At 43.9% G+C, this 27,500-nt stretch overlaps 1 protein-coding gene and 1 long non-coding RNA gene across 2 annotated transcripts in view; one reads left to right on the top strand and one right to left on the bottom strand.

The window, feature by feature from the left end:
• LOC308291803 (acid-sensing ion channel 1-like) overlaps positions 1-27,500 on the bottom strand; it is a gene marked incomplete at both ends in the record, with an annotated part of 330,088 nt that overhangs the window by 99,804 nt on the left and 202,784 nt on the right. The gene's annotated exons all lie outside the window — the stretch shown is intronic.
• LOC308291939 lies at positions 16,929-19,158 on the top strand. The gene is made up of 3 exons (XR_013962372.1): positions 16,929-17,074; positions 17,544-17,626; positions 18,752-19,158. It is a non-coding gene; the product is annotated as an uncharacterized lncRNA (long non-coding RNA).

Genomic DNA, 27,500 nt, shown 5'->3' with positions numbered 1-27,500 from the left:
GGTTTATCAGAGGGAAGTCATGATAGGTAAAACAATGTAGGCCTATATAATGTATAGTATATAATGTATAGTATATGGTTATATAATGGTAAACACAGCTCACAGCTTGCAGCTCTGCTGCTGTGGTTCTGCGTCTGCATCGCACCGCAGATCATAGATCAGCCGTCAGACACACGTAGCCTTTCTCTACAACAATGGATTGATTCCTTCCCTGGCTAATTATGTTTACCACCCACCAACACAGTGAAACATCACCGCTGCCAGGCAGAAACCTTGTATCTCCATATTAAAACTTTTTGTTATGTTTATTAAAACATATGTTGTGGATAAGAAAGTAAACAATTGCCATAATACTAGGGTGTCACATTGAAAATGTACAAGTTTGTAGATTTTCACAGTTTTAAAAGGTTTATTTTATTTTATGATAATAACAAAGGAACCGTTCCCCCCGACAGCTGTGTTGATGCAGCTCTGCTTTCTCTCTAGCAGATCAATGAGATTAAAGCCATCAGTCATCACACTGGGAGTTGACGCTACAGCAGACACATTACCCATTCAGAACAGGTACACAGTATCGTGTATCATTATTTTGTGCTTTAACTATTGAAAAATAGCAGATATACAAGCTCACAGCGCGGCACTTGGTGCCGCGCTGTGAGCTTGTATATCTGCTATTTTTCAAAAATTGAGAAAATTTGAATTTTGACCCGATTCTATAAGTGTCTTTTGAATCCTTCTAAGGTTTTTTTGAAAACCCTATGTTTCTATGTCAGCAATCTGGCCAGCAATCGTCAAAGAAAAGGTCCTTTTCACTCAACTGGAGCTCAGTTAGTCTGTTCTTGAGAGACTACTATGTCAGTGGTTCTCAAACCTTTTCATGTGAAGGACCCCCAAAATGATATGTATTTGGCCACGGACACCCATCTCAAAATATCTAGTTCCAGGGACCACCCCCAGAAGCAAAATTTGAGTTACAAACGTTCGCTTTGAAAATACATATATTCTGTTGTTTAGCTTCATACTGAATTTCCATTACTTATGTGGAGTGTAATGTTTGGTCATAATAATTGCTAACTAACCCATGTTGACTATGCATGTTGACTATGCTGGCTGTTGTGCTAAGTGGCCATGCTTTCTGAACAGGTTACTCTAAGTTATGGTTTCTTTGATTTAAGTGTTTTGTACTTTGAATGCAGACACTGTACATTGATAGACATGTAGGCAAATGTTATTTCCTTGTATCTGAAGACAGGACTACTTTGGGTCTGTGGCAACTGATACCTGTATATGCCTCTGTTTTGTCATGTTAGGCCTTTTACTAAGCTTCTGTGATATGTGCAGTGCCATTTATTTTTTATAATATTGTGTATCATTCTCATTGTGAACTTTTTGTCATTTTGTTCACAGTTTCACAATTACTAAGCTACTAAGTCCAACACACCTGCCTGTTCTTTGGAGCTTGACTAGTTTAGCTGCCTGTCTAACCAAACATACGTCCACGAGGACAGCGTTTAGTGAGGACAGAACAATAATCTTCTGGTTTCGGTTTAATAACTCATGATGTCCATCAATTATCAATTGAAAAAGTGTTTTATAAGCAGACATGTTTAGGCCCTTTGCTTGAAAATATGACCTATATGTAGTTAAAAGGATCTCTAGGTAAAATAGTAGAATGATGCAATTGTGCAGGCTCTCCCCTACTAAAAGTACAGTAGTTGAGCAAAGGTACTTGACATCAGTGCCGTGCACAGGGGCGTAGCTACTGTATAGGCAAAGCAGCCAATGCAGTCGCATTAGGGCCCGGGGGAGAAGGAGGCCCGCCATCGCTCCGGGAAAATAATAATAATATATCTTTTTAAAAAACTTTTATTTTGAAATGCCTACCGGATTGCCCATCTTGACTGATTGCTCCATCAGATCAGTTGCTTGAGGACAGCTGTTTCCTGTTTACTTTTAGCGGTGGGCATGAGAATCTCTCTGCCGTCTGTTTAGCGTTTAAGGCTGTTATGGTAGTTTTCTACAGCATGTCTCTGAAACTAATATCTGATTTCCTTGGTGGGCCCGCCACCCAATTAAAAAAAGAGAGTTGTATGCTACAGAAGCAAGTAGGATATTGTTGATCAGTCCATGACTCAGAGGAGGATTAGGAACAGAATTTCCACTCAAAGGTAATTAATAGCATTTATACCAGGGGTCTTCAACAGGGGGTCCTCAGACAAAGTTACTACAGGGGGTCCTCCAAATCTTCCAATCCTTTTTATATTAACAACTTGAACCCTAGTGTCCATATTATAGAACTTTAGCCAAAAATAGCAGATCTACAAGCTCGGCTATTTTCAGCAAAGAGGTTTGGTGTAGAGGGGAAAAGAGCAGACTAAGTACAGAGTGAAAGGTCAAGTTTATTAAGTATTGACGGTTCAAGTGGTTAAATATCTGAAAACACACATTGACATGAATCCAAAATACACTCATGATTGTGCTGTCAAACAATGAAACTATATGGAATCTCTGAACAGGTTGTGGGGGTCCCTGCTTCATCTCTCTCTCAACTATGGGGTCCTTGGGTCTGAAAACGTTGAAGACCCCTGATTTATACTGTACCTATGGTGTTCTGATGGCCGCTGTTGCCTACTGGGGGGGGGGGGGGGGGGGGGGGGGTGGCTGTGGTGGAAACCTGGCATTGGGGCCCGGCGGGGGGTTGCTACGCTACTGGCCGTGCAGTCATGGTCTGGAGTGACAGCTGTATCTGAAATGACAAATTGCCTTTCTTCTTTCCCCCGTTAGTGGGTTTTCTTAACACAATTATCGAAACGAAGCGGATAAAAGCACCAAACCTTTTTTGTTAGGCTTCTTTAGGACCTAACGATGGATTTTAGACTCGGGAACCAAACTTTATTTTGAAGTTTACCCATAGAATTATCCATATCAAGTTGGGCTCCCATCGACTTTCTATACAGGAGGAAAATACCCAGAAAAAAAACCTGCTTTTAGTAGGATATGAGGGGTCTAACTAGGGGTTTGCACAAAAAACTTTCCTTGGGCTAGAAATGGCCCCACAAAACGATGGTTTAGTGATGAGTCATCATTTTTCACAGTTTTTTGGGTGTTTTTGGGGGCCATTTCTAGCCCAAGGAAAGTGTTTTGTGCAAAACAAATGTTTGCAATGGATTCAGAATCATGACAGACCCCCATAGTGCTTTCTGTGCTGCTGTGCTGATAAGTGACTGTTGGGGGAAGGAGGGGGAGGAGGAGGGGGGGTTGTCGGGGTGTTGTCGGCGTGTTCCCCGTGTGCCCTTGAGCCTGACAGGGACACAACCTCCACCCATCAATTCTCACATGGCCCTCTTCTAGCGCCACCTTGAGGCCCATTCTTGCAAAACACAGTTTTGGTTGCTGCTCCTACAATTTTTGCCCTAAAATCACACAAATTGGTACACAGTATGTCTACAATCATCTCTTCAACATGGATCTCTCCCTTTCAGGCCGATTTCTTATTTGGACACAGCTCCTACAATTTTTGCCCTAAAATCACGCATCGCTACACAGTATGTCTACACTCATCTCTTCAACATGGATCTGTCCCATTTAGCGCTACCTTCTGGACGATTTCTTATGACACTTTTCTGGACACTACTCCTACACATTTGGCCCTAAAATCACACAAATCGCTACACAGTATGTCTACACTCATGTCATCAACATGGATCTGTCCCATATAGCGCCCCCATCAGGCCGCTTTTTTCAAACACATTTTTGGACACTGCTCCTACAAATTTTGCCCTAAAATCACGAAAATCGGTACACCCCACATTCTCTGAGCCAACCAAAACTATACATTGTCCACACAACTAGAAACCAATGCCAGTTACAGCCGTCTTTGTGTATACATGTGACCTGACGGTTGCTTATCTCCCGATTAGGGAGTCTTACTGGTAGTAGTAGTAGTAGTAGTAGTTTTATTTTTGGTCATTGTTATAATGCAATGCATTTTCATTCATTTCATTCACATACACATAAATAATATAATCCCTAGCAAACTGAACACCCTCTGTGTTTTCATGTGAAGGACCCCCAAAATGATATGTATTTGGCCACGAACCCCATCTCAAAATATTTAGTTCCAAGGACCACCCAGAAGCAAAATCTTAGTTACAAATGTTCGCTTCAAAAACACATTATTCAAAGATTTGCACACAAATCACACAAACCTAAGGTACATCGTTGCGAGACGTTGTGAGCATGTAGATCTGCTATTTTCACTATTTCTGCCTCTAATATTTAACCATTTTGGCCTATGTTTAATTTGTCATTTTAGAGGTATTAAAAAGTCCTTAAATTGTCACTTTAGAAATGTGCAGATACCCTCTATATACTTAAACCTTATGTTGGTTTGTTTACAGTTGAGTGAGAAAACAATGTTTCACATTAAGTTATTTATCTGGGAACCCTTTGGGGACCCCCCTGGGGGTCCGGACCCACAGGTTGAGAACCACTGTTCTAAACAAGCTTAATCTGCTGGATGCACTGCAGCCTTTTTTTCTACCCTTTTTTCCTAGTCATTCTACCCTTTTCAACTGTCTTTATTAAAAGAAACAGCTTGTTGCTACAGCAGCAAACAGGAACGAATAAACATCAGAGCCTCGCTTGGAGAACACGGTTTGACGACCTTCGCTAAAACAGGCAGCAGGCGTACAGGCTGTTATAGTTACAAAGTTCGAAATCTGATGATAACTAAGAAATATATAATAATAACCAGTAAGACTCCCTAATCGGGAGATAAGTGACTGTCATGTCACATGTATACGCTGGGGGGGCGAGTTACAGCATTATATGTGCGCTGCAGTGATGGGGGTCCTCCACTAGGGGGCGCGACTACTTTTGCATCCGTTCTGGAGCACCAGGAGTCGGTGGTCCCCGGGAATTCCCTGTGAGCTGCCCCGTTGGGGTGGTCATTTGGTCATTTTTGTACTTTTTGGCGGCGGCGGCGGCAGGGGGTCCCTGGGAGTCCCTGGAGCTCCGGGGGTCCCTGGAGGTTGTGGTTTTGGCGGGCAAGGAGTGTAATAGCCATGTCAACTCGGTAAATGCATAGTGCATTTAGCACATGATTGCAAATGACAGTATAAGCCAACCGAGTCAGCATGCATGATTACACATGATTACCAATGACATTACGTGACAAACAACACAACATAGTTGACATGCATGATTAAACCTGATTACAAATGACATGATTGCTGATGGCAATTATCCAACGTGATTACACAGGATACCAAAGCCATCCTGAAAAAAAAAAAAAATATATATATATAAGTATATATAAGTAAACAGGGAATAGACCAGAGCATTGGTTCTCAAAGTGGGGTTTGGGGACCCCCAGAGGTCCTTGAGGATAGTTCCCAGGGGGTCCCCCCAGCAAAAGTAGTAGTAATTTCTTAGTTGAGAGAGAGATGAAGCAGGGACCCCCCCACAACCTGTTCATAGATTCCATATAGTTTCATTGTTTGACAGCACAATCAGTGTATTTTGGATTCATGTCAGTTAGTGTTTTCAGATATTTAACCACTTGAACCGTCAATACTTAATAAACCTGACCTTTCACTCTGTACTTAGTCTGCTCTTTTTCCCCTCTACACCAAACCTCTTTGCCAAAAATAGAGGCAGCACGAGGCGTTGTGAGCTTGTAGATCGGCTATTTTTGTCTAAAGTTCTCAGAATATGGATGCTAGGGTTAAAGTGGTTAAAGGGGAAGACTACCCATTTTCAATATTAAACTATGTGATTAATATACCTTAGAGGAGTTGTGTGGAAATAGAAAAAAAGTTCCCCCCCTTCTGTGTTGCCTAGAACTGGAGGATTGATTTTGGGGTTTGTATTGTAAAGTACAACGTGATGACATCACGCCGTTGTACTTTTACAATACAGTTTTTGACGGCAAATTTTGATTTAGTTTTAGTCTTTTGAATAAAATGTCATTTAGTTTTTAGTCATAATTTAGTCACCTGAAAAGTTTTAGCTTTAGTCTAATTTTAGTTGACTAAATATCATAAGATTTTAGGCGACTAAATCTAACATTGATTTAGTCAACTGAAATGTATTTTGGCAGGCCTTGATGGCATCGTAATGACTGAATGTACGCTTGGTTGTGTGCTGACAACCAAGCATTGTTTTCCGCAAGCAACCAAACCTGAGAGCAACCAAACATAAAATGACTCTTCTCCACTAGTCCCTCCCTAACGTTTTAGTCTAGTTTTTATTTTGTTGACAAAATTGTCAATATATTTAGTCTCAGTTTTAGTCATCACTGCTTAGTTTTTATTTAGTTTTCGTCAGTGAACAAAACGCAGTCAACAAACATTTTTCGTCATAGTTTTAGTCGACGAAATCAACACTGCTCCCCATGCCCAGATCTCCCATTTGTTTGTTAGTGACTATAGTGACACAACCTGTTCAGATGGGGGCCTAGACCAGTGTTTCTCAACCTTTTTTTCTGCATGGGCACACTTTTCATGTCCCAAGAATCCATGGGCACACCAACATAATACGGGGGTGTAAATATCGTCACTGTCGGGAAGAAACCTTGTATCTCCAAGTTTCACATTTGTACGTTTCTTCGCAAAGTAAAGCCCTGCTTCATCATACAAGGCTGTCGCACAACAGTAGTGAAAACAGCAGATCTACAAGCACACAACGCCTCGCACCGCCTCGCACTGCACACCAAAGGTCCCCAGGCACAGTGGTTGAGAAACACTGGTCTAGACTGCAGCCAGATGGCTACATATCAATCTGGTGGTCCTTGGCACCAAGAAGGTTGATAAACGCTGGACAAGAGAACAACACAATAAAATGAATTTATTGGGCTTTCAGTGGAGATGTACTGTATGGGACCAGGCCAAGTCTCTCTCTCTCTCTCTCTCTCTCTCTCTCTCTCTCTCTCTCTCTCTCTCTCCTTCTCTCTCTCTCTCTCTCTCTCTCTCTCTCTTTCTCTTTCTCTCGCTCTCTCTCTCTCTCTCTCTCTCTCTCTCTCTCTCTTTCTCTTTCTCTCTCTCTCTCTCTCTCTCTCTCTCTCTCTCCATATGCTGGGTGGACTTTAAAGGACAATCTAGTTTTATTTTACAACAAGGGTTCATATTTTAGATTGTAATCAGAGAAAAGAAAAGATGAGTGTTAAAATGTTTTCATTCACTGCTTTCTATATAGTTGTAGCCATTTTAATGATTTTGATTTCAGTGGGTGAGGGGGCATGTGTACAAGTGGCTAAATATGGCTTTTTAGACACAATAAGCCCATTCCCAAGAATCTTTCATGGGCAGATGTGACTTATGGGGGCTGGTAGTGTTACTGTAAAATAGTGATAAAGAAATATGCGGAGAGAGAGAGAGAGAGAGAGAGAGAGCAATCACACTGTTGGCCTATAATCTGGCAAATAGTTTTCACTGTGACTGATAACCCAGCTCATTATATCTCTCTATTGTTGCCTGGTAACTGTGTGTGTGTGCATGCGTGCGTGCGTGCGTGCGTTGCGTGCGTGCGTGCGTGCGTGCGTACAGTGTTATTAGTAGTTTTAATTAGTGTGACAGACAGTGGCTGCAACATAGATAAGGTGGGAGTGGCAGTCGCTGCTCTCTGCATTCTATTAACGTTCTAATATCTGACGTTCTCTCAAATTAGACCTCCACTCTGCTGCAAGAGGAACCAGAGGACCAGATAGGATCTCAGGGGCGTCAATTGGGTATGGCAGGGGTATGCAGCTGCCATACCCTGGGTCCAGGGGGGAGAATAAAAGTTACTTTTAAAGCTATACTGTGTAAGTTGCTCAACTAGTGGTCAGTAGCGTCCGCGTCTTTCGGCCGTTTTTCGCCGCGGACCGGGCCTCACACCCCCGCGTCACCCCCGCGTCTGCCTCCACCTCGCCGAGATCTATCTTTAGAGGGGTCCCTGGTTCCTGTGCGTTCAGGCATTCCGGAGAAACGGAGTGTTTCACCCGAGTATAGATAGAGACACACGGGCGCCTACAAATATGGCCGCCCTATTGTGATAGCTAGCGACCCCACTTCAAGATGCGCTGTGATTGGCCGGCAGTGTATAACCCTCGCTGTGATTGGCCGGTAGTGTATGATGACGTAATTTTTGCGCGAAAACCGGACCCCGGTCAGGATCATAGAAAACATATAAAGAGAAGGCTTCAGAAGCTGAAAATAACGGAGTGGGTGTTCTAAAACTTTAGCGATTTAAGAGTTAGGACAATTTTAAGATTTGTTTTATAAAAAAAGTTACATGGTATAACTTTAAATATAAATCCATGAATGTCTCTTTGTCTATCTGCGCTGGTTATTAAAATAACTACAAATGCAACATTTAACAAAATGGTCACTTTAACAAGGTATTATTATTATATTCTCCACACTTGTATTCTCCCCATCTTGACAAAATGGTAAATTCCCAGGTTCCGCAGGTCAGCTGCACAGGAGCAATTCATTATCGTTAATTGTGGCACGTTTACTAACATGCCAAGTTTAGCTGCACTTGAACAACCGTTCCAGGCTGCCATATCCAGCCCAAGAAACCCTAGAAACCTGTGTAAAAAAACTGTCAAAACTCGTTTTGTCAGGCGAGGCGTTGTGAGCATGTAGATCTGCTATTTTCACAATAGAACCGTGTTATACAGAATGTAATGCCTCTTTTCCATGAGGACTCCCATCTTTGCCAGACCCTAGCTCTTGCTGAACTGACGCCGCTGTAGGATCTGAATGAAATAAACATGGAGAGTAATTTGGAGGATCGACGGTTGAGAAATACAAATAAGAAGGGAGAAGAGAGACTGCAGACCTTATTAATCCTGGGGGGATTTTTCACCCACATTACTTGAAGGTCCCTGCACTGGGCCTGCTGCCTGTTGGTTTTAGAATCCACTTTAAGATCCTTTTATTGGTTTTTAAATCATTACCTGGAAACGCTCCAACCAACTTGTCCGCAATGATTTCCAGCAGGACCCTGTCCTACTGCCAGATGTTATAATGTATTTATTGGGGCTGGTGCCAGCAAAAAGCATCTGAAATGCATCTTCTAGAACAGATCCACAGAAAACAGCCAGGAAGTGATTTGGGACTCCATTATTGCTAACGTGCGGTGGATTTTTGAGAGCAGCGTTACGGGAGATGTTTTTACTGTACACGGCGGCGCGACCCCCCATCAGCTTACAGTCATCAGACGAGGTAAAAAGAACGAGCCGTATTGGCAACGCGCCGCCGTCAAAATTGGGGCGAACGGGAACGTCCGAGGCAGTAAAAGAGTTAAGACCTGGGGAAGCAGCCTGTTAGCTACTGGCTTTAGGACCCTTAAGACCTGGGGAAGCGGCCTGTTAGCTACTGGCTTTTGTCGGAAGCTCTGCGGCTCTCTGAAGGGGAGCACACACTGGACGCGGGCGGCTGCGCAGCGTCGCATCTCGGTATCGACACACGTGAAGTGTCGCACGGTTTATTTTTAATAATTCTTTGGGAAAATGGAAAAAAATGAAATGCAATAAAACATTTATGGAAAAAACACGGCCTGCTCACGTATTAGGAGGGTAGTATGAGTCACCAGAAAGAATAATGGGTGTTTTTAATGAATCTATCATGGTTAAAATGAAGTTTAAAGTTACAATGAGTGTGTGTGGGGAGAGGCCCTGGGCCTGGAGGGCCTGGTAACATTTACATCAAATATCTAAATATTGAATCAAGCAAATTAAAAACTGTTCAGGGTGTTCATAAAAGCCTGATTAAACCATACAATGACAAAAAGTTTTTTGAAAGTGGAATATCCCTTTAAGAGCGAGTTAAGAGCTACAATCTATTTTAGTTTTTTCGCTGGGGAATGTAAACAGACGTAACTTCGGTTAAACGCAGCTCTTCCGCTAGAAATCTTGGAACCAACCGGAAGGCATATTGTGTACAGGGTGCCTTCAGTGGGGACGTGAGGGTCATAAAATAGTAATCTCTCTATGGATAACTGACCCTTGTGTGTGTGTGTGTGTGTGTGTGTGTGTGTGTGTGTGTGTGTGTGTGTGTGAGTGTGTGTGTGTGTGTGTGTGTGTGTGTGTGTGTGTGTGTGTGTGTGTGTGTGTGTGTGTGTGTGTGTGTGTGTGTGTGTGTGTGTGTGTGTGTGTGTGTGTGTGTGTGTGTGCGTGCGCGTGCGTGCGTGCCTGCCTGCCTGCCTGCCTGGTGTGTGAACCTCCTGAAGGGTAATCGATTCAACTGCTGCACGGATTGGATATTCATTAGACCCACCCCCCCACCCCCTGTGCTCATTGGAGGAGCCGCAAATTTTGGATCGGGAAACTGCCGAATCATTTACTCAACTCCAGAGCAGAGAAACAGTCCACTCTGAGAGTGGGCGGGGTCTAATATGGGCTGGAACCAGGCTAATGCTTCCCTTCTTGTCACAAGTGTTCTCTACCTATTCACAACCTCCTCTGGGTGTGTCAGTCCATATTTGAGCGGTGGTAAACCACTCCATAGAGTGGCTGTGCGTGTGTCTGTAGCCTTTTTCCTCAGCGTTTTGCCATAGCAAAACGTGTGTGTGTAGCATAGCCTGTACATCCTAGACTCAAATCCTAGTCTGAAGACGTTATGCAAGCACGACCACCGCTCACTTCACATTGGGTGTGATTTTTCAATTGGGTGTGTTTTACTCCATCTCGTCTCGGAATCTCACTGCATTTCATCCTTTCCCCAAATGAGCGCTACTGCACAACAGCGGGAAACCAGGAAATGCATTGAGATTCCGAAACAAAGCTTGAGTTCTCTTCTCACACTTTTCAAGATGTAGTGTCAAGTATGCCGTTGAATTCACGAAAAAAAGATAGTTAGAATATGAAGATAAGAGGTTTCTACCTAACAGCAACGATGACGTCATAATGTGGAGAGGTGAGGTTTGTGTGTAGAATAGCTGCTCTTCATTTGAATGGCAGTGAGTCATATCCAGCAGACAGGGTAGAGCAGGGGTCTTCAACGTTTTCAGGCCAAGGACCCCCTTAGTTGAGAGAGAGACGAAGCAGGGATTTTGAGCCTTTATCAAATAAACTAAATGCGCTTAAGTGAATGGAAACGGGTCAGACAATAAATGCGAATAGATTATGACGTTCTAGGTCCATTTCCCCTGCCGCTTTGTCCATGGTAGCCTATAGCGTTAGCCCACATAACAAACCTGTTGTTTGTTACACATGGAGTGACACGGACCATGTGTAAATTCCTCCCGTTTTCACCTCAAGCCATCGGTGGCGAGCGAACCCTTCCTCATCCCACGGTGTTGCGTGCCTGAAGTGCCCAATCTACAGGCTCACAGGCACAGCAGCTCGCATCCACGTCTCCGCGCCGCGTTGTGAGCTTGCAGATCGGCCACCTGACCTTCCAGAGGACGCTGAAACTTGCACTGTGCAGCGACGCGACCACGGTTTTCCCGGTGAACCGGTAGCTTTATGTATTGAGAGGAACTCTTGCCAATTTCGTAAGAGACTCGTCGCCAATTGTAATATATTTAAAAGTTATTTGGGGCCATGATGATAACTGATAATCCCTTCTTCCCACTACTAGACAGCGACCGAGTCACAGCAGTCAGACGTGCAGACGGTGCAGTGCTCAGGTTCGGTCTGAAAAAAATCAGCCCGATCAACTCTTGCGACCGTCGCTAATTCGAATGACACCCGCAAATGGAAACATGCTAAATTCGCTTTGTCTTAATGTGTATTTCTGATAATTCGCTTCCCTAATTCGAATAAGTTTATGGAAACGCCACTAATGTGTGTTTTCAGATATTTAACCACTTGAAACGTCAATACTTAATAAACTTGACCTTTCACTCTGTACTTAGTCTGCTCTTTTTTTTTCAAGTGGTTAATATAAAAAAGGAGAAAAAAAAGTTTCTATCACTCAAAGATTTGCAGGACCCCCTGTAGTAACTCTGAGGACCCCCTAGGGGCCCCTGGGGTAGAGGTAGAATATTAATTTTCATGTGAATGCCAGTGAGTCATATCCAGCAGACAGGGTGGGTCAGCATCTCCTCAGACCGATGGTAAAGTTACCATAGCAACCCCAGCTCGTTAAGAGCTTCTCATGTGTGCCTACTGTAGTTCCCCAGTTTGGAAACGAGATGAGATGACGTGCTGCCATCAACCAAGTGATCCCCACAGCCTCGCGCCCTGCTCTGAGTTGAGCAGTGGTCTTCCACCCTGGCATCATGGGTTAGGGTTATTAAAGCAATAAGCCACATATACTGTCAAGCCTAGCAAAAGTAGCCGATCTACAATTGCAAAACGCGTCACAGTGCGACACATTTTGAGCATGTAGATCTGCTATTTTTGAATTGGAATCCTGAATATTTGTTTAGCTATTTTTAAATTGGAATCCTGAAAATTAGCATTTTTATTTAATTTCAAATGCATTTATATGTTCTTAACAGTTTGCCAGCCGAAATAGAATGGTTGTTGGTAGATTAGCCGTGACATTTCTATAATTGTATTATGATCTGAGACATAATATTATGTTTATAAACATGAGCCCGCCACCCCTCCTTCTTGAACCGCGCCGTTGTTTTTTCTTTTTTTTTCAAACCCCGGTCGTTTGCTCACCATGAATATCTGGATCTCCATCTGGATAGAGTGGAGGTTTTGGCCGAGGCATCGTCTCCCCGTGCGTTTCGCGTGCGCGATCCGTGTGCATATAATCCAAGCATATGGTCCAGGTATGACTGAACGGTCGATGTGGGCATTTTGGCTGCTTAGCCCTTAGCACTCCAGCTATGCTAATGTAATCGTCTAAACAGTAAACGGACGACAGCAAGGAAGCTTAAAGAAGGAATGGAGCTGACGTCACTTCTGCTTCATGTCAGAGCAGCCATGAGCTATCGATGGACGAGCGATGACTAGGGAAGGTTAGACGATCGCCGATCGGATAAAAATCATTTATTTCGGTTTTAATGACCCAGTACGGTAAAAGGCGGCGCGGCTGCGACACCCTTGCTCAGATGTCCGGTATATTCCAGTTTTAATATTAAGGGGCTCCCCGTGGCTTGGAAAGGGTTAACTTTATAAACTTAAAGTACAACTTTGTTTTTTTACAACAAGGGTTCATATTTTAGATTGTAATTAGAGAAAAGAAAAAGTTAGTGTTACAATGTTTTCATTTGCTTCGTTCTATTGTTTTATCGCGTTTACCGTGTTAAAATGTGGGGCATGTGTACGCATGGGGGCATGCGTACAAAAGTGGCTAAATATGTATTTTTAGACACAATAAGCCAGCAGTTTCTTTATTGCTATTTACATTAACATCCAACCATGAAAGGTTGCATTGTGTCTTGGGAATGGGCTTATTCTGTGAAAAATGACATATTTTGCCACTTGTACGCATGCCCCCAACCACTGAAATAAGAATCTCTAAAACAATAGAAAGAAGTAAATGAAATCAATTTAACACTCATCTTTTATATTCCTTAATTACAATCTAAAATATGAACCCTTGTTGTAAAAAACTAAAGTTGTACTTTAGGCCTTTGGTAGGGCGTTAGAATGGTAGAATTATTCTGATTATACTGTAAAAAGGGTCTGTGTGGATTTCTGCCACCCGTGATTGAACAGAGAGGAACTGTACTCTCCTTCCAGAGTGAATCAGGAGAAATGAAAGCATTAATAATTCATGAACGCAAATCAATTTCACATCCGCTTGTTGCTGTGTTCTAGTTGTGAGAGGCTGCCACTCAAACATGCTTTTCATTGTAAAAGCAATTATTTAGAATATGTTGCCGATGTCACAACCATGTCATCATCTTGTCATAGCAGTCCAAACACACTGCTGGGTACTGTGCTTTCAATTCATATTGGATGGATGGATGGATGGATGGATGGATGGATGGATGGATGGATGGATGGATGGATGGATGGATGGATGGATGGATGGATGGATGGATGGATGGATGGATGGATGGATGGATGGATGGATGGATGGATGGATGGATGGATGGATGGATGGATGGATGGATGGATGGATGGATGGATGGATGGATGGATGGATGGATGGATGGATGGATAGATAGATAGATAGATAGATAGATAGATAGATAGATAGATAGATAGATAGATAGATAGATAGATAGATAGATAGATAGATAGATAGATAGATAGATAGATAGATAGATAGATAGATAGATAGATAGATAGATAGATACCTTTATTAGTGGTTTCAATTCATATTCCATGTCTTACTGGTGTTACATCTACAAAGAGCTGGTTTGGCAGTGTAATAAGTTATCAAGATTCTTTCTTTCTTTCTTTCTTTCTTTCTTAGATAGATAGATAGATACCTTTATTAGTGGTTTCAATTCATATTCCATGTCTTACTGGTGTTACATCTACAAAGAGCTGGTTTGGCAGTGTAATAGGTTATCAAGATTCTTTCTTTCTTTCTTTCTTTCTTTCTTTCTTTCTTTCTTTCTTTCTTTCTTCCTTCCAAATGTTACCTTATTTATTACATATCTGGAATATTTCACCGCTACTGTATGAAAGGTCACTCAAAGTTGGAGGACACAAAAAATGAGCACTACACCATTATCTATAAATACAGTATGCACAGAGGGATCCAACATGTTTTGGCTGTTTCAGCTTGAACAAATCTTCGTTTTAAGTTCTGTCGGAGGTTGTCTTTGCACAACAGTCTGTAAAGAGCTACAGCTGAGTTTTGTGTTTTGTGGGCTAACGATAATACAATGGACCAGAACGTCATCATTTATTGGCTGACCCGGTTCCATTCACAAATGCGCATTTAGTTTATTCGATAAAGCCTCAAAATCCACCTCCTCCAAGCTGATAAAAGTTTTTGCAGATAATGAAAGTTTATTCGAATTTTGAAGTGTTTCCATAAAAAGATGTTTGCGCAAAACCCTTAATGCAAATTAACAGGCTTTATGGAAACTCAACTTATGTAGGCCTACAGTCCTTGTTGATATGTGTTTATTCTGTGCTGATGAATTGTGTTCTTTCTTGTTGTGTTGTTGTGCTTTGAGGATGCAGCGTCTCAAGAGGCTTTAATATCCTCCAGTCATGTTTCAAAACCCAAACAACAGATTGGTGTGTACCAGGGACGTGCTGGGCCCCTGATTCAGCCCGGGAAAAAGAGTTGTAGAGGCCCTCATTGCGCACTATAGAGTGCTGCTACTCAAAGATTTGCCATTTCAGATCATGACAACCCAGCCAGCACGCCCACATGGGTCCCGCATGGGTACGAGTTGGGCTACTTGGGTACCACGTGGGCATGGGCTTGATGTGGGCAAATTACATGGGTCCCACGTGGGATACATGTGGGATACCTGGGCATGGGTTGGAAGTGGGCTTTCCCACATGGTTCCCACATGGGCTACATGTGGGCTAACTGGGCATGGGATTGAAGTGGGCTGGCCCAAGTGGATCCCACGTGGGCTACATGTGGGATAACTGGGCATGGGATGGAGGTGGGCTGGCCCAAGTGGTTCCCACATGGGCTACATGTGGGCTAACTGGGCATGGGATGGAAGTGGGTTGGCCCACGTGGTTCCCGCATGGGCTACATGTGGGCTAACTGGGCATGGGATGGAAGTGGGCTGGCCCACGTGGTTCCCGCGTGGGCTACATGTGGGCTAAGTGGGCATGGGATGGAAGTGGGCTGGCCCAGGTGGTTCCCGCGTGGGCTACATGTGGGCTAACTGGGCATGGGATGGAAGTGGGCTGGCCCACGTGGTTCCCGCATGGGCTACATGTGGGCTAACTGGGCATGGGATGGAAGTGGGCTGGGGCACGAGGTTCCTGCATGGGCTACATGTGGGCTAACTGGGCATGGGATGGACATGGGCTGGCCCACGTGGTTCCCGCATGGGCTACATGTGGGCTAAGTGGGCATGGGATGGAAGTGGGCTGGCCCAGGTGGTTCCCACGTGGGCTACATGTGGGCTAACTGGGCATGGGATGGAAGTGGGTTGGCCCACGTGGTTCCCGCATGGGCTACATGTGGGCTAAGTGGGCATGGGATGGAAGTGGGCTGGCCCAGGTGGTTCCCGCGTGGGCTACATGTGGGCTAACTGGGCATGGGATGGAAGTGGGTTGGCCCACGTGGTTCCCGCATGGGCTACATGTGGGCTAACTGGGCATGGGATGGACATGGGCTGGCCCACGTGGTTCCCGCATGGGCTACATATGGGCTAACTGGGCATGGGTTGGAAGTGGGCTGCCCACGTGGTTTCCGCATGGGCTACATGTGGGCTAACTGGGCCTGGGATGGAAGTGGGCTGGCCCACGTGGTTCCCGCATGGGCTAAATGTGGGCTAACTGGGCATGGGATGGAAGTGGGCTGGCCCACGCGGTTTCTGCATGGGCTACATGTGGGCTAATTAGGCCTGGGTAATAATAGTAATAATATCCATGGCTTTGATGCTATAACAATTCCATGCTGTACCAATAGGAGAGATAACAGGCAAAATGTTGATCAAAATAACATGGAAGTGGGCCTCAGGCCATACACAATCTGTCTGTGTTCCCACGATTGGCCAGACTTTGGACTTTGCTTTATGTGCTGCTAGTTAGTTTACCTAGCTGCTTTGTACAACACCACTAGCCTAGCAGAGCTAAACAATCCACCCAATACTGCAGTTAGTTAGCTGCATTAGTATATAGTCTGGCTACGTTAGGCTACAACACCACATTCATTTTGTTCAACAAGACAGACAGACAGACAGGCAGACAGACAGGCAGGCAGGCAGGCAGGCAGGCAGGCAGGCAGGCAGGCAGGCAGGCAGACAGACAGACAGACAGACAGACAGACAGACAGACAGACAGACAGACAGACAGACAGACAGACAGACAGACAGACACACACAGTGAGTAGACCAAACCAAGCCTCTCATTACCATGTGAATACAGGGTGATTTCACATGTAGGTGTTATTGACCGTCTAACCAATCACTGTGCTTCCCAGACTTTTTTGAAACTGAATCACTTTTTCTTTGTCATTTGAGAGTGAGGAACTTCATGACAGGACTTGCTTCCACGAATGGACCTTAAAAAATCCAAAAGTATATGGTAAGTAAGTAGCCTCATTGTCTAATCTATATTCTAAAATGTTCTAGACTAGCCTAGATACAGGCTAGTTTTAACTCACGGTTTGTTGATTTTGTCAACTTAACTAAGGACATTATCTTTAAACAACAAGTTACATGTTTTATGCTCTAGATGTAATGTTATGTTATCACATTGTAACAAATTATTTCAAACCATGGATTTAGGCAGGCCAATATTGTTATATATTATGTTTTAAATCCCTAGATTACAATGTATGTTGGTTTACCGTATGTACTGTATATGTTGGTTAATGTACCCAATGTGTTCCTAGTCTGGGCAAACCCACAAAAACAGCAGCTCTACTAGCTAATAAAGCATCACAGCACGTTATGAGCTTGTAAATCAAGCCAGATTGAAATATGTGTGTGCCTACATTGAAATTTACATTGCTTTAACTTTTGAAATCTCATTTGTCCCCTCTTTCTTGAAGACAAATAATGTGCTCAACCCAAACCTGAAAAGCAGAGGCTTCAATCTACAGACAGACAATGAAGTACCCCATAAGTGACAATGGTAATATAAACTTACATAATGTTTGTGATTTTGTTGGGATATTGATCTTGGCTAACTTTAATGTTGTGTGGAAAAAACTGAAGTTGAATGTGACAGCATACGGCTGCAGCTAACTAGTGGAAGGGGCAGATTTGTTGAAGAGATCACGGTTGGCAGTTACATTTTTATTCTACATCAAGGGTCTTCAACAGGGGGTCCGGGACACCTAGGGGGTCCTCAGAGTCACTAAAGGGGGTCCTCCAAATATTTGTGTGATAGAAACCTTATTTTCTCATTTTTTATATTAACCACTTGAACCCTAGCGTCCATATTCTGAGAACTTGAGCCAAAAATAGCAGATCTACAAGCTCACAACGCCTTGCACTGCGAGGCGTTGTGAGCTTGTAGATCAGACATTTGGGCAAAGAATTTTTGTAGAGAGGGAAAAGAGCAGACCAAGTAGTGAGTGAAATGTCAACTTTATTAAGTATTGACTGTTCAAGTGGTTAAATATCTGAAACACAAATCGACATGGATCCAAAATACAATGATGATTTTCCTGTCATGATGAAACTATATGGAATCTATGTAAAGGTTTTGGTGGTCCCTGCTTCATCTCTCTCAACAAAGGGGTCCGTGGCCTGAAAACATTGAACATTCAAAACCAGTTTGTCCACAGTCAGCAGGCACGTAGACAGTAGGCAGCTGATAGCATAGGCCTACTCAACTTGCTTATAGAGATGCAAATCTTTGCTATTGTTTTCATTGGGTGACGGGGGTTTACTTTGGGTCATCGTCACCTGGCTTTACAAAGAATCAAATGTGCACACGCTCGCCAAATGGTCTGTCTCCTGTGTACTACACTATTGGACTTTAGTTACTAGTTACTTATTTAGAATATTATTAGGCTATAAAACATAGGCCTACATTAATCTCTTCAGCCCTATACATTTTGTCTATTTGAAAATAGCCGATCTACAAGCTCACAATGCGTCGCAATGCACTTCACTGGCATTTCGGCTGGCATTTCGCCTACTAAAATCTCATTCCTGGTGACGCCAGTGTAAGTGTGTTTAAAGATAGAATGACTACTTTACATTCATATCTTGTGGCTAATCCTTTCTTTGACTTTTGCCATAAACTCAGGAATTGCCATGTCGGAGATATCTAAGGTTAAGGCTTCCTGGGTGAAGGCAAGATGGACAGACCAGTGGAACGCAGCAGAACCATCCAGGCTTCACCAATTCATCAAGGATCTCACAGATGTTCCTGACCAGCACCTCCCCCGTAAGGAGTGGACAACCCTCAATCACCTGAGGACAGGTGTGGGACGTTTCAGTGCAGCACAGGATCCATCACAGACTGTGTAGCATGTGATGACCAGCTGCCCTATATACCAGCCACTGAATGGTGATCGTGGCCGAGAATGATCATGACCTAGACAATGACACACTCGACTGGATTGCTGCAACGGAGTGTAAGGACATACAACAGAAAAAGATCTGGATGATGTGCCACCCCATTAGACAAACTCTCTCTCTCTCCCCCCTGTGGTTGGCTAAAAAAAACACCCACAAGCACAGCGGACCCAGATTGATGAATGCAACATGAATGAACAGTGGATTCCAGAAAACCTATGCCCTAAAACAGTTTTGTTACAAAATTCAAGATTTTGATGCACCTCTTACACAATTTATGTTTTTGGACATTTTTTTATCCTTTATTTTGTTCTGTTAGCAGTCTGTGGAGCATTATGGGAATATCTCTTTTTGCATTTCAAGTGTTTTTTTTAATGTACTGTATGTACACTTGCACATTTGATCTGTTTGCCTTCATGCTGCTGCTATCTTTATTAAGTGTGCCTGCTATGCAATAGCAGAACACTTATTGTAATCCGCCATACTTAAGTCGGTCGGTCGGTCGGTCGGTCGGTAATGTTCTTGCAAATTTCGGCACGTAATAAGTGCCGCACAATTTACGCCACCGCCGCAATATATACATCAAAACGTGCGGCTCGGCCGGGAATGGTGTGCTATTACTTTTCTTTCCGATCCGCGTTACCATTGCGACGTAATTCGCAAAAAACGACGCCAAAAAACCCCATTGACTTAGAATGGGGGAAACTTCGGCACGTAATAACTGCCGCACGATTTACGCCACCCCCGCAATATATACATCAAAATGTGCGGCTCGGCCGGGAATGGTGTGCTATTACTTTTCTTTCCGATCCGCGTTACGATTGCGATGTAATTCGCAAAAAACGACGCCCAAAAACTCCATTGACTTTGAATGGGGGACTCCGAAAAAAACCCAGAAACTTTGGCGCCACATAACTCTGCCATACTTTTGCCTAGCAACGTCATTTAAAATGTAAAATGCTCACACAACTTTGGTCTTTTTCCGACCAATAGGGATGAGCTGTAATTGATTAAGCCCCGCCCCCTCTATGCCCTTCACCAAACAGGAAGTGCCTCTATAACTCATGAACCGTTTGTCGTACAGACTCGCGGCTGGTGTCATACCTTTTCTTTTTTTCTCAAAATTTTTTTTTCTCAAAATTTTTTTTTTCTCAAAACTTTTTTTTTCTCAAAACTTTTTTTTTCTCAAAATTTTTTTTGTCAAAAATTTTTTTTGTCAATTTTTTTTTCTCAATTTTTTTTTCTCAAAAATTTTTTTTTCTCAAAAAATGTTTTTCTCAATTTTTTTCTCAAATTTTTTTCTCAAATTTTTTTTTCTCAATTTTTTTTCCTCAATTTTTTTTTCTCAAAAATGTTTTTTCTCAAAATTTTTATTTTCTCAAAAAAATTTTCTCAACATTTTTTTTTTCTCATTTTTTTTTCTCAAAAAAATTTTTTTTCTCACATTTTTTATTTCAAAATGTATTTTTCTCAAAAAAGTTTTTTTCTCAATTTTTTTTTTTCTCACAAAACAATTTTTTCTCAAAAAACTGTCGTTAAAGTGCGACCCGTGATAACGGCCAAAAATGCTCCAAAACGCCACTAATTAGTCGAAATGGCTGACTTCCTGTTTGGTTTCTGATTGGCTGCTGGCCTTGTGACGTGGGTAGAGCTGCGAGGGCCCGGTCATCGCTGCTTGCAGCTTTAATTCATTAATCGTCCATGACCTTAATTGGGGCCTATTTCGCCAAACAGGAAGTGCCCCTCACCAAACAGAAAGTGACCCTTGATCTCGTGAACCGTTTGTCATACAGACACGCGGGTTGCGTCAAATGAAATAACGCTAATGCTAACACCAACCGCTACACAGACTTGCACCGCTTGCACAGACTTAGCGAGCTGCAGGCACACTTAAAATTTCTTAGAAATTTTCTCTTCTAGTTTATATTGTATTTTATTATCTTGTTTATTTTTGTAATAAACGTTGTCAAATATACAGTATATTGTCTATTTCATCCAAAATGTATTTTAGGTGTTTCAATAATTAACACAGTTCATGTCAAACACTGTTTTAGTCTACCATTAAAATCTTCCTAGGAGCAAGGTTGAGCCCACTTGGATCCCACGTTTATCCCCTATGGTTCCCGCATAGAATTGCCTAGGTGGGGCCCAACCAGGGCCCATGTAGAACCCACCTAGAGCCCACACAGGCTAGCCCAAGCGGCTCCCACCTGGGTCCCATATACATTTGCCGAGGTGGGGCCCACCCAGGACCCATGCAGAACCCACCCAGAGCCCACGTGGGCTAGCCCAAGTGGGTCCCACTTGGGTCCCATATAAATTTGCCGATGTGGGGCCCACCCAGGGCCCCTGCAGAACCCACGTTGATCCCACGTGGGCTAGCCCAAGTGGTTCCCAATTGGGTCCCATATAAATTTGCCAAGGTGGGGCCCACCCAGGACCCATGTAGAACCCACGTTGAGCCCACGTGGGCTAGCCCAAGTGGTTCCCACCTGGGTCCCATATAAATTAGCCGAGGTGGGGCCCACCCAGGGCCCATACAGAACCCACACAGAGCCCACGTGGGCTAACCCACGAGGGACCCTTGTGGAAACCGCGGACATTCCCACATAGAACCCACGTGGGCTAGCCCAGGCGGTTCCCACATGGGTCCCATATAAATTTGCCGAGGTGGGGCCCACCCAGCGCCCACATAGAACCCACGTTGAGCCCACGTGGGCTAGCCCAAGTGGTTCCCACCTGGGTCCCATATAAATTAGCCGAGGTGGGGCCCACCCAGGGCCCATGTAGAACCCACACAGAGCCCACGTGGGCTAACCCACGAGGGACCCTTGTGGAAACCGCGGACATTCCCACATGGGGCCCATGTAGGGAAGCCCACCCTGTACCCATGCGGGACCCATGTGGGCGTGCTGGCTGGGAAGTGACAAGCCAGTGGGCCAATTACTGTACATGAGTTAGGCTATATTTCGTCGTTGTCGGGTAGAAACCTTGTACGTCCAAAACCGCTTGTTTTGTATTTATCATTTTAAAAATGATTTAAACTAGTGAAAACAGCTGTCACGTGCTGATGTAGTGAGGACCCAAAAGCAGGACAGCCAGGCAGGTAGTGATCAAAAACCCTTGGTTGGGTGTTTTAATAAATAATAGGTGACCAGAACAGAAACCACAAATGCAGTGACACCAAACAATGACTTGACAAGGACTGACTGGGGAACAAGACTAATATACACATGAGGACTGATTACACATGAGATACAGCTGGGTAGACAATGACAAAAGTCTGTGACCATGACAACAGCCGATCTACAAGCACACAACGCCTCGCACCGCGAGGCGTTGTGTGTTTTCACTACTTTTGTGCAACAGCCTTGTATGATGAAGCAGGGCTTTGCTTTGCGAAAAAATCTACAAATTTGAAACTTGGAGATACGAGGTTTTCTGCCCGACAGTGACGATTTACTTTGTTGGCCGCCCAGCCCCCAAAATGGAACGAAGGCCGACATTTTGTTTTAGATTTTTTCCTAATGGCCGGCCGGGAAAGAACCGGCCGTTCGGGAGTTGTCCCGCTTTTCCCAATGGCCAGCACGTCCCTGTGTGTGTATAGTTATTTACTGTAATACTGTACTACAGTCTCTGACTCCTCAGGCCCTGCAGAGCTTTGTGTTCAGTTAGTTCTGCTTCACACTCACAGTCCACTTCAAGTTACATCTGTGTTGTTGTCGTTTGAAGTAAACAAACTGTGTGTGTGTGTGTGTGTGTGTGTGTGTGTGTGTGTGCGTGTGCGTGTGCGTGTGCGAGCGCGTGCGCGTGCGCGTGAGCGTGTGTGTGAGTGTGAGTGTGAGTGTGAGTGTGAGTGTGCGTGTGAGTGTGTGTGTGCGTGTGCGTGTACGTGTGCGTGTGCGTGTGTGTGTGTGTGTGTGTGTGTGAGAGAGAGAGAGACACAGCAGGGAGGCTGTAGTTTCAGTCTCCGGGGCCTCATTTATTTTTCTGTTCTCAGAGCTCACAACAAGTATCCTGGCCAGCCAGCCTCATACTGTGCATTCACTCACTGGTTCCTTCCCACAATATAAGTCTGGACTTTGGGCTATAGGCAGCTTGAAAAGTGGGCGGGAGTACTTGCCTTGACAGACAGACTCCTCTAACCAATCAGCGTAGCAAAACATCTCTCAGCCAGGTGGAAGAACGGCAAACAAACACGTCTTTTCGGCCGATGAACTCCGCTAGCGCATCCCCGTGTTCCTTTTTAATTGTTGTAATTGATTCCAACTCTGAAATAACTGCACTTTTAGCTTGTTTTATTGTTTCAGCGTTAACTGTTACACTTGTTGCATCGAGGGCAGCCATGTTGTTTAGAAAATGCTGCAGCGAGCATCTACGACGTCACCATCTACACCATGGACCAATCAGGGGAAGCTTTTCACTTGTTGTGCGGACAGCAGTTGAAACGCAGTCTCTGATTGGCCGCGATCAGAAAATGAGGAATGAGGAGGAATGAGTGAACGCAGTCTGAGGGATGGCCCGCCAGGCTACAAAACAAAATAAAATGTCCTAAGTTAGCCTCCTTCCCCACCATTGTCTAGCAGGCACCAGCTCCTGGTAGTAGTATATGAATTTTAAGATAAGTCATCAAATTATCTTCATGGATAAGGGAGTATAGAGTATCCTATAAATCAGAGCTGAGCAGAAGGTAAGGCCCTGCACACTAATGATGAACATTCATCTCATATTGGAGACAAATTCATCAGAATAAACTACATTATGGGCCTGAAACCCATTTACCATCCAACTAATGCAGAACTCACAGAAACCATAGTGTCATGGAAGAAATATCGCTTTTATGTTTTATTGCATTTTATGGTAATCGCACAGCAACTGCAGTAATACCTTATAACCACTAGGGCCGCTGAGCTGCTATAATTATTTGAGTGGAAGGTTTTCTTTACTTAGATCTACCGTTGTTCCCTATTATACAACAAGTAGTCCGGCTCTCAATGGAAAACAGGCTCTCCAGCCGTGCATCAAACAAGCACAGATAGAGCACTGCTAGACCTGGGCCTAATCACATGAAGAATGTATCACTCCGCCACTGCACCTGATTATCCCATATATGGCACAGCTGCGCCCTCTGGAGGAAAAAACACAGTAGCAGCTTGCAGTAACTAGCCACTCTCACCGGAGTTGTTGTCATACAATGGTATCGTGACGCGCAGCGAAAATAGCCGATCTACAAGTGACAACGCGTCGTCGCGCCGCGTTGTTACTTGTATATCGGCTATTTTCGCTGCGCGATACGGTCGTACGGCGGAGCATAGCCTATTGAAACTGACAGCTCAGCTGTGGTGATTGCTGCACGCCTCGGTGACTGCGCTCGCAGCGCAGCTCTTTTTAATCATCAACAGGGACTATTTTTTGTCAGTCAAACTCTTCCAAGGAATCAGATTAGCGAATAGCAATTGTTTAAATTGTTTAAATTGCCCCACAGTGTGAATAGCATACTTTAATGTGTTTTGTTTGTTGGTGGTTGTATAATTGCAATATTACACGAGAGGGTGTGGGATAACTGAATTATTTGCACGACTGTGATGCGTCAGGAACGAGCCGTATTGAGATTGGCACATTTCCTGTCACACGTGTCTTCTTATTTTTCCACTCTCAAAGAACGCCTGCAATGTAGTGCATTTGAAACTACACTGCACATCATGGGGTGATCACTGCTTGCCTCCTGTGAATTGTTTTATTGTCTCCACCAGCCGAAGGCATGGGGGAGAGTATGTTTTCCTCTCCGTCCGTGCGTCCGTGCGTCCGTCCGTCCGTGCGTCCGTCCGTGCGTCCTCGCAGTTTGTGAGCGCCAAATCTCAGTCGCCGTTGGCCCGGTCGCTGCCAAAGTGAGCACACACATTCCCTGGATGCCAATCTAGAACCTCTGCCCTAAATTTTTCAAATGGGCCTTTTCTAGCGCCAACTAGTGGCCGATGTTTTCTAAACACATTTCTGTGCACTACTCTTACAGATTTTGTCCAAAAATCCTACAAATCGGTAGGCAATATCTCGACAGTCATGTGATCGACACGGATCTGTCCGATTTTGCATATTCCATCCTGATTGGCTAAGATTGGCTTCCAAAGTTTGTGGGATTGAGCCGTTTTGAACAAAATGCCTCAAATCACAAACGCAAAGTGCAATTATTACGTTCCCACTAGGCCAAGGAAGAAATGCCACTTATTTTTTTTTTAATCAGCATCATGGTGGCGCTATAACAGCCCGATTTGTGGTTTTACCTATAACTCCACCGATCAGTTTCAAACTTTGTAAGCGCACTCCCTAGAGGCTAAGGATAAACCTTTGCCCTGCATTTTTCACATCAGCCTTTTATAGCGCCACCTTTGGGCCGACTTATGTAAAACACATTTTTGGATATTACTCCTTGAGATTTTATCCAAAAATCATGCAAATCGGTACACAGTATCTCTATAGTCATGTGATCAAGTCCGATCCGTCTGATATTTCATATTCCATCCTGATTGGCTAATATTAGCTTCCAAAGTTTGCAGGATTGCTCTGTTTTTGAACAAAATGCCTCAAATCATCAACGCAGCTTGCGATTACCGTGACATTTGCCACACATATTCCCACTAGGTCAAGGAACAAATGCTACCTTTTTAACATTGTCCTGTTATAGCGCCACCAGCAGGTAGACTTTAGCAAAACACATTTTTGGAACACAATGCTTGAAATCATGCATGCAGCGTCCGATTGCCATGAAAGATCTAAGGTGAAGAACATATGCCACCCTTTTTACATTGGCCTATTATACAGTAGCACCACCAGGACGCACGGCCTGGTGGAGACCTGTGCTCGGAAGAGCACTGCTTCTAGTTTTTATTTGTGTTAATTTTCTGTTTATTTCGTTGCGAGGTCAGCAGACAAAGTGACGTGAGTGAGTTGAAAAAACCTGGGTGAAATGTGCCAATCTCAACAGGAAACATCGGTATAAGCTCCCAACACGTTGCAGATGGGACACGTTGTGAGCTTAAACACCTACTTAAAAACCTACTTTTCACGAGTATTAATTAAGCATGAGCTTAAACATCGGCTGTTTACATGACTCGACACTTCTGAAGATACTGTCTGTCTGTGACTTGATTAGTTGTTGAATTAAATAATCTGTTGAAACTATGAACTTGTAAAGTGTGATATTATCAAATATAAATATTAAACATAGCAGACAGTCTACATCTATACTATAATTTTGCGAATGTCTGAGTGAGTGAGTGAGTGAGTGTCTGTCTGAAACAACGTTTCTCCTCAGTGGCTGGAGCAATTGATCTGAAATCGCATCACCATTAGCATATGAACACACCTAACATAACTGTGAAGCCCGTTTGTCACTTTCACAAATCATATACTGTATATTAGCATTTTTATGGTGTATCTACTATCTATTCTGCATCTAGCATGAGGCACATCTATTCTGCATCTAGCATGAGGCAACATGTTTAACCAGCTCTCTCTCTGTGTGTGTGTGTGTGTGTGTGTGTGTGTGTGTGTGTGTGTGTGTGTGTGTGTGTGTGTGTGTGTGTGTGCGTGTGCGTGCAGGCAGGCGGATGTGTGCGCAGGCAGGGGGGGGGGGGGGTAGCCATTAAACGAAACGGGTATTTCTTACATTGATGCTCCTACATATTATCATGCAAGCACCAGTTAAAGTTACTTTCCATCCCTCATATACTGTATGCACAGTGCACATCCCATAACCCACACACTGCACATCATTTTGGAGCTCATATCTTTGAACGGGTAAGGACTAGTTACCTTAAAGGAAATACATGTCAAAAACATGTTCACTCCCTGGATCATCCTATTTGCATTACTGTTTGTACAGTACATACATGTCGTCGTTGTCGGGCAGAAACCTCGTATCTCCAAGTTTCAAATGTGTACGTTTCTTCGCAAAGTAAAGCCCTGCTTCATCATACAAGGCTGTCGCACAAAACTAGTGAAAACAGCAGATCTACAAGCACACAACGCCTCGCACAAGCACACAACGCCTCGCGGTGCGAGGCGTTGTGTGCTTGTCGATCGTCCATTTTCACTAGTTTAAATCATTTTAAAAATGATAAATGCAAAACTAACGGTTTTGGACATACAAGGTTTTCACCCGACAACGACGATATATCATATACTAGTGAGTGTGTGTGTGTGTGTGTGTGTGTGTGTGTGTGTGTGTGTGTGTGTGTGTGTGTGTGTGTGTGTGTGTGTGTGTGTGTGTGTGTGTGGCGCGTGTGTGTGTGTGTGTGTGTGTGTGTGTGTGTGTGTGTGTGTGTGTGTGTGTGTGTGTACAGTATGTGTAGTACGGTATATCTCAGCATGTCTCCTTCATTGCTCATCAGATGTAAACGTGACGTTAGCTTTAAGCTGTGGAGCGTCACAGCTGCTTACTGCCTGTGTGTGTGTGTGTGTGTGTGTGTGTGAGGTAT

This window comes from Nannobrachium achirus (assembly GCF_963921795.1).
Source record: "Nannobrachium achirus genome assembly, chromosome: 9".
Classification (NCBI taxonomy): domain Eukaryota; kingdom Metazoa; phylum Chordata; class Actinopteri; order Myctophiformes; family Myctophidae; genus Nannobrachium; species Nannobrachium achirus.
This window is presented reverse-complemented; position numbering and strand designations above follow the sequence as displayed.